Source organism: Schistocerca cancellata, chromosome 1 (genome assembly GCF_023864275.1).
Source record: "Schistocerca cancellata isolate TAMUIC-IGC-003103 chromosome 1, iqSchCanc2.1, whole genome shotgun sequence".
NCBI classification, from domain to species: Eukaryota; Metazoa; Arthropoda; class Insecta; order Orthoptera; family Acrididae; genus Schistocerca; species Schistocerca cancellata.
The window spans coordinates 815213137-815221001 of record NC_064626.1 but is presented as its reverse complement, the minus strand read 5'-3'; positions in this window follow the sequence as shown (position 1 = coordinate 815221001).

Here is a 7865-nt window from a genome sequence, read left to right as displayed (position 1 = left end):
GATTCCAAACACACCAGGGATATTTGCCAGGTTCAAAATGGTTCAGATGGCTCTGAGCACTATGCTACTTAACTTCTGAGGTTATCAGTCGCCTAGAACTTAGAACTAATTAAACCTAACTAACCTAAGGACATCACACACATCCATGCCCGAGGTAGGATTCGAACCTGCGACCGTAGCGGCTCCAGACTGTAGCGCCTAGAACCGCGCGGCCACTCAGGCCGGCTTTGCCAGGGTGCATGAGAATCTTGTATACCGATATCATGGTTGTATTGAGGTTGATGGCCATCAGTTACGGTCCATTTTGTAAGATACAGTACAAGTGGTACGTTCATTGTGCCAGTTAACTAATGTAAACAATGAAGGACACAGTAATGTGATTTTATTCCTATTATCTCCTTAAGCTGGCTCCTCCAACCCCAGGTTCCCTACCTCAAGTTGTTCAATGGAGCATCCTCTTTGTCGTGCTAAGCTTTTGCACCCTCTTACAGAAATACCCTGAACAGGTGTAGAGCTGGGATCTCACTGTGAACGTTAGCCAAGAAATGACGCTTCAGTATCAGAACTACAGTGGGGTAGATGAAAGGCAACACCAGTTTGGCTCGTAACTGCTTTTCGAACAAATCAATACTGGCCACTTGTGGAACATTAGACGTGTGTGTGTGACACACAGGAATTGTAGCCCGTACCCCTCGTTGTCTGGGAGCGTGGTTCGAATTGGGTTGTCAAAGTGCGCCTCACAGATTGGCTCTAACATTCAATTTGGAACTGGTTCTCTACTTCCAGTGTTCACTGTCTATAGCAATTACGCCTCATACTGATGACGAATTAGCATACCTAACAGCCTGGAGAATGATATGACACCTGCCGGCCAGTGTGGCCGAGCGGTTCTAGGCGCTTCAGTCAGGAACCGCGCGACCACTACGGTCGCCGGTTCGAATCCTGCCTCCGGGCATGGATGTGTCTGATGTCCTTAGGTTTGTTCTAAGTTCTAGGGGACTGATGACCTCAGATGTTGAGTCCCATAGTGTTCAGAGCCATTTGAACCATTTTTGATATGACACCATTATCCTATGGTCGTTGCTCTTATGACGGCATTACGTAACGCTCCACGAGGCGGCGTGTTGTTGGCTGGCAATGAGGGGGGCAGACGCCTCGCCGTTTCCGGCCACTTGCTGAGATCTAGAATCCTACGCCCTGGCCGATCCGAGGCTCACGCTGGCCTGGGAGCACCGACTTTTTTTTTTAATAATAAAAAGCCTGTTTTGATAGCGGAAGCGGGGGGACACATTTAGAAGGGGTGCGCACAAAGGGGCGGTGACAGCGCCCCATGTCGCACAATGGCGCCGGTGCTGCCCCCGGCGGCCGGCGGCAGAAGCTGCTCTGAATACCCGGCCGGATCCCGTCCTCCCTCCCAGCTCTCCCTTTCCCTGTCCCTTTCCCTTTTCCTTCCCTGGGTGCGCAAACAAACAGCGTCGCAGTCCGCTTCCGCCCAGTACCGCTCCCTATTCAGCCGCCAGCACAGTCTGCCGTCTGGCCCGGAACCTTCCTCTTCCTTTACGGCCGAGGGAGTTATCTTCGGTCTATCTTCCTTACTGTTGGCTACAGGACCGTGAAAAGTTCCGAAAAACTGTTCACATTTCTACACCTTCAAACAAAAGACTGTAAAGTACTGAAATCTCCCATTTTTAATTAGCTGCGAAAGCCGAACTAATGAAAAGAGGAAATTACGATATGGTGGTAACTGAGTGTAGGCGTTATTATCAAGAAATGATGAAATGATCGGACGAATTAAATTCTGATGTTACACTTTACGTAACTGATGAAGTATTGACGATTCTGGTTTTTTTTTCTTTTAGTTTATTGTCATATACTGCTCTTTCGTCTTCAGTGCAACATGCGATACGCTGCTCGAGCTCTCGTAATGTTCTTTATACAACCTGAGTGTTTGGACCCAGTGTTAGCTGAAGCGGGGGATGCTTAACTGCCGTTTCATTTGTAGGTGGTTTTGAAAATTACTGTCTCTTTCCCCATTTTTAAATGTTCAAATGTGTGTGAAATCTTATGGGACTTAACTGCTAAGGTCATCAGTCCCTAAGCTTACACACTACTTAACCTAAATTATCCTAAGGACAAACACACACACCCATGCCCGAGGGAGGACTCGAACCTCTGCCGGTACCAGCCGCACAGTCCATGACTGCAGCGCCCTGGACCGCTCGGCTAATCCAACACTCCCCATTTTCAATATACATTTATTTCTGCTGACACATTTATCAAAGCTTGTTGTAATCATTCCTCCCCGACGTCCACAGTATGCGGGTGCGATGAAAACAATGATAGGATGGCGGTAGACTGCATTCCTTCTGGCTCCCGCGGCACTAGCAGAGCGACGTCTGGGAAGTCCCTCCTCCCAGGTCGTGTTACCTCCAGCCAAAGATCCGCAGTATTCATTTCGACAGCTGGCTGAGTAGACCTACGATCGTCCTGGAAGGACTGGAAGGACTGGAACGAGGAAGAATCTCCTTCCCCACGCTGGATTAAAGCCACGATCTCCAGCGCCGGAATCTAGTGCTCCACCGGCTAGACTATGTACTATCAGAGTGATAGTAACAATCAGCTTACACTCACAAGTGGGCAGGGTCATTTGTCAGCGCATTTTATCGCTGTGGCATGCCGATTGAGCCCAATCGGCATGCCACAGCGATAAAATGCGCTGACAAATGACCCTGCCCACTTGTGACAGCAAGCTTCGGGCCTTAAAACCTCTCCCCACGGCTTGGACGACCTCTTCTGGCCCTTCTCGGCGGGAGGAGGTCGTTTTGGCCCGGTTACGAATTGGACACTGCCGGTTCAGCCATCGCCATCTGCTGACGGCTGCGCCGGCGCCGTTCTGCCCATGAGGGCAATTGCTGATGGTACGCCACATTTTAACGTCCTGTCCGAATTTTAATACACTGCGCGTTGATCTTGGCCTGTCATGTACTCTGGATGCCATTTTAGCGGATGACCCAGGAGCAGCTGCTCGCGTTCTTCGTTTTATCCACTTGACAAACCTGTCTAAGGACATTTGATTATGCTGTTTTCTTTTCATCCCTTGCCTGTTAATGTACCTTTTATCGTGTTGTCCTTTTTAGTTGCTGTTTTAACCTTGTGCCTCGCAGTGCATTCATAACTTAATCTGGGCGCTAATGACCACTGTAATTGTGCGCCCTAAAACCACAAAAAAAAAACCTCACAAGTGGAGAAGTTATCATCAGATATTGTTAGCACTGGGAGTCGAACAGTAGTTTTTGTGTATATTTTCACGCGAAGATCGAACTTTGAACTGTACATTCCATCGACAACATATCCCTTAAAGACAAAATATTTGCAAGATTCTGATGAGGAATCTTAAAGTACCACGCGACAGAGATTTAGAAAATCACTAATCAAGCTAGACTGAGGACATTTTGGCGACCTTGGAAATATGGAAAAATGGTCAGCGCGACAGAATGTCAATCACAAGGGCCCGTGTTCGATACCCGGCTGGATCGGAGATCTTCTCCGCTCAGAGACTGGGTGTTGTGTTGTCCTAATCATCATCATTTCATACCCATCGACGCGCAAGTCGCCGAAGTGGCGAACGGTCTCCACGACGGGAGGCCCTAGACAAAAAAAGTGGTTCAAATGGCTCTGAGCACTATGGGACGTAACTTCTGAGGTCATCAGCCCCCTAGAACTTAGAACTACTTAAACCTAACTAACCTAAGGACATCACACACATCCATGCCAGAGGCAGGATTCGAACCTGCGACTGTAGCGGTCGCGCGGTTCCAGACTGAAGCGCCTAGAACCGCTCGGCCACTCCGGCCGGCAGGCCCTAGTCACACGACATTTATTTTATAACTAGGATATGGATAAGGTAGGAAGTGTGTGTTTTAATAGAGTGAATGTAGAAATTTTACGTCCGTCCACCTCGTAAACAGTGTAATGTGTGAAGAAGATACGGTCGACACTACCGCTGGAGATCGCTGCGATCGCGTATACCACGTTAAGGCACACGTACCGTACGTGTAAGTCGCGTCGTTTCTGAGCGTACACCAGCTCGTTGAACTCGGCACTCACAATATTGACGTCCGACAGCACGGTCTTTGTGCCGACGGCTTTACGGTGTCGGAGTTTACGAGCGAGACGGCTCGGCGGAGGGTAGCGACAGAGGAGAGAGCGGCGCGGCGCGCGTGTGGACTGTGGCGGCTGACCCCGGCTGACCTCCTTTGTGGGGCGCGGGCGCCCGCCAGCTGCCGCGCTCCCAGCCGCAACCCGACACCACACTGTGCGCCCAATCCCGCCCTCGCCGCGACGCGCTCCTTTCTGCACGGCGCGCCCAATCCCTGGCCATAATTTCACGAAACGGTCCGCGCGGTTTAAACACAACAGCTGTCTGGGCTCTATTTCCTCGTGCCGTATGGGCAATTCAGTTACACGGATTCACAAAATTGTTAAGATATCATTAACACTGTGGTGCATGAATTTCACTGCAGTGGACAACTTCTAATGGTCAAGTCTCTGGCGGTTTCAATGAGTCACGAGGCTGCAAATGCATGCAGGACGAAACACCACTAAGGAGTGCGCACTGCAGTGAACTGTGTGCATTTGCAGCCTCAGGACTGATTGACAATGTCAAAGAAGCGACCATTAACAGCTGTCCACTGTAGTGGACACTATGCGCCACAGGGTTAACTACAGTTAGAATAAACTAAACGGGTACTTCGAAATGCTAAAGTTGGTATATTCTTGTTGTTGCTGTTGTGGTCTTCATCCTTCAGAATCTTCCTACTGTATTCACCTCTTGGCCCCCTTCAGCGACTTTTACCTCCCCTCCCCCCCCTCCCCCTACTAAACTGGTGATCCCTTGATGTTTCTGAATGTGTCTTATCATCTGCTCGCTTCCCTGAACTTTAATTTCTACTCTAAATTTTTCTTTCGTTTCCCTTACTGCTTGTTCAATGTGCAGATTTAATAACATCGGGGATAGGCTACAGCCCTGTCTCACTCCCTTCTCAACCATTGCTTCCCCTTCGCGCCCCCCAACTCTGGATTAGCTGAGCGGTCTAGGGCGCTGCAGTCATGGACTGTGCGGCTGGTCCCGGCGGAGGTTCGAGTCCTCCCTCGGGCATGGGTGTGTGTGTTTGTCCTTAGGACAATTTAGGTTACGTAGTGTGTAAGCTTAGGGACTGATGACCTTAGCAGTTAAGTACCATAAGATTTCACACAGATTTGAACCTTTTTGTGGTCTTCAGTCCGAAGACTGGTTTGATTCAGCTCTTCGTGATACTCTATCCTTCGGCCTTTGCGAGCCTCTTCACCTACGAATAACTACTGCACCCTTCATCCTTCAGAATCTTCTTACTGTATTGACCTCTTGGCCCCCTTCAGCGACTTTTACCTCCCCCTCCCCATACTAAACTGGTGATCCCTTGATGTTTCTGAATGTGTCTTATCATCTGCTCGCTTCCTTTGGTCAAGTTGCGCCATAAATTTCTTGTATCTCCAGTTCTATTCAGTATATCTTCATTATTACGTGATCTACTCATCTAATCTTCAGCATTCTTCGGTAGGACCACCTTTTGAAAGCTTATATTATCTTCTTGTATACACCGTTTATTGTCCATGTTTCACTTCCACAGTTGGCTACACTCCAAACAAATACCTTCAGCAAAGACTTCCTAGCACCTAAATCTTCATTCGATGTCAATACATTTCTCTTTTTCATAAATACTTTTCTTGTCATTGCCAGTCCTCTACTTCGGCCATCACAAGTTATTTTGCTGCCCAAATAGCAAAACTCATCTACTATCTCAAGTGTCTCGTTTCCTAATCTAATTCCTGTAGCGCCACCTGATTTAATGTGACTACATTCCATTATCCTTGTTTTGCTTGATGTTCAACTTAATCCTCCTTTCAAGACACTGTCTATTCCGTTCAATTGCTCTTCCTAATCCTTTGTTGTCTGACAGAATTACAATGTTACAAGTAAACCTGGAAGTTTTTATTTCTTCTCCCTGAACTTTAATTTCTACTCTAAATTTTTCTTTCGTTTCCCTTACTGCTTGTTCAATGTGCAGATTTAATAACATCGGGGATAGGCTACTGCCCTGTCTCACTCCCTTCTCAACCATTGCTTCCCCTTCGCGCCCCCCAACTCTCATGACTGCCGTCTCCTTTCTGTACAAATTGCAAATTGCCTTTGGCTCTTTGTATTTTACCCCTGCCACCTTCAGAATTTAATGAGAGTATTCCAGTCAAGATTATCGAAACCTTTCCCTAAGTCTTCGGTTCGCAATCCGCCGCGCCGGCCTCGCAGCTGTTGAAGCGGACACGTGTGTAGTGTTCATTTGTTTCGTGACATGATGGAATGTGGCGTGTAGATTTGAATTGTTATTGACGTTTTTGGTGTGGTCTGTTGTTGTGTGTGTGTGGTCTGTGTGTGTGTGTGTGTGTGTGTGTGTGTGTGTGTGTGTGTGTGTGTGTCAGGGAGGGAAGGAGGGAGTTGTGAATAGGCATGTAGAGTGAATGGTATGCAGTATGGGGAGAAGCAGATTTAATTTTACAGGCTAGTCATATGCAATTTAGGGGTGAATGTTATTTAAATAGTACTTCTACTTTGTAAAGAGGGTTTTATTGCACAGCGATGTGTATTCGTATAGTACCTTCTTTCCCTGAGCGCTTCACTTTTGGAGGTGTTAGTTTTCATCTATTCTTAATTTTTGGTATACGATGTTACTAGAGTTAAGGATATTTAAGTCAGATTTTATGTTCGTTGATTGGTGATTCTGTGCTGTTGGGTGATCACCATATTTTGAGTGTGAGCTATTGCTTTTCAGTGCTCTGAGTATACCTGATTCTAAGATTACAGAAGGAAAATAAACAAATAAACCCAGCAAAAAGGCGCTGAAATATGTCTGGGTGAAAAAAAAAACTACAGAAGTGTCTGCAAAATTTATCTCCAGTATTTATTTGGATACGTGAATATAAGAAATGTCAGTCCTTAGTCGAAGTTATGAACATAGCTTGCTTATACAGTCTGACAAAAAAGGGAAGCATCCAGAAGGGGAGGAAGAAGCAGAATGGGACTTCACGGCTTGAGAATGTATGTGACGCCTCTGCAATGATTATAGCATTGAGTCAAATTTACGAAGAACTTGGCAGATGCGTGCACTCATAGGGTTGAGAAGGGCGTCATAAAGCCGTTCTATCCTCTGCTGAAGGAACCTGAGCCTCAACTGTTGTTATTGGTAATTTATATATCCTTGATACTGGCACTGTGACGGTGCTGACCCACCAGCTGGTCTCACACGTGTTCCATTGGGCGCGTATCTGAGGATGCTGCTGGCTGCAGAAGTGCCTCATCACCACTCAGGCAGTTCATAGTGACGCGTGCCGTGTGTGAACGAGCATTGTCTTGTTGAAAAATGATACCACGATACTGTCGCATGAGACCTAACACATCAGGAGGCACGATGTCTGTGATGCACCGTCGTGCCGTCAGAATTCCCTGAATCACTACCAGGCGTGATCTGAGGTCGTACTCAATGACTCCTCGTGCCACCACACTTGCAATAACATTGCAATGCCTCTCCGAAACGCTGGGAGACTGGGACGTCTCCCTGTGTTGACGCCATACTCACCCAGTCCATACTCCCTAGTCATGGCAGCACTCCAAACATAGCCGCTTGTGTTGCGGTGTTAGCAGCATCTTACACACGGGTAGGTTATTCGCTGGTCTAGCTGCTGCTGGTCCCCGACCGGTGGTGTGTGGTGGCTTCGAGTGTTGCAGCTACTTCATTAGTTGTTCTCGAATGGCAGGTGCCGACGTGAAGCCG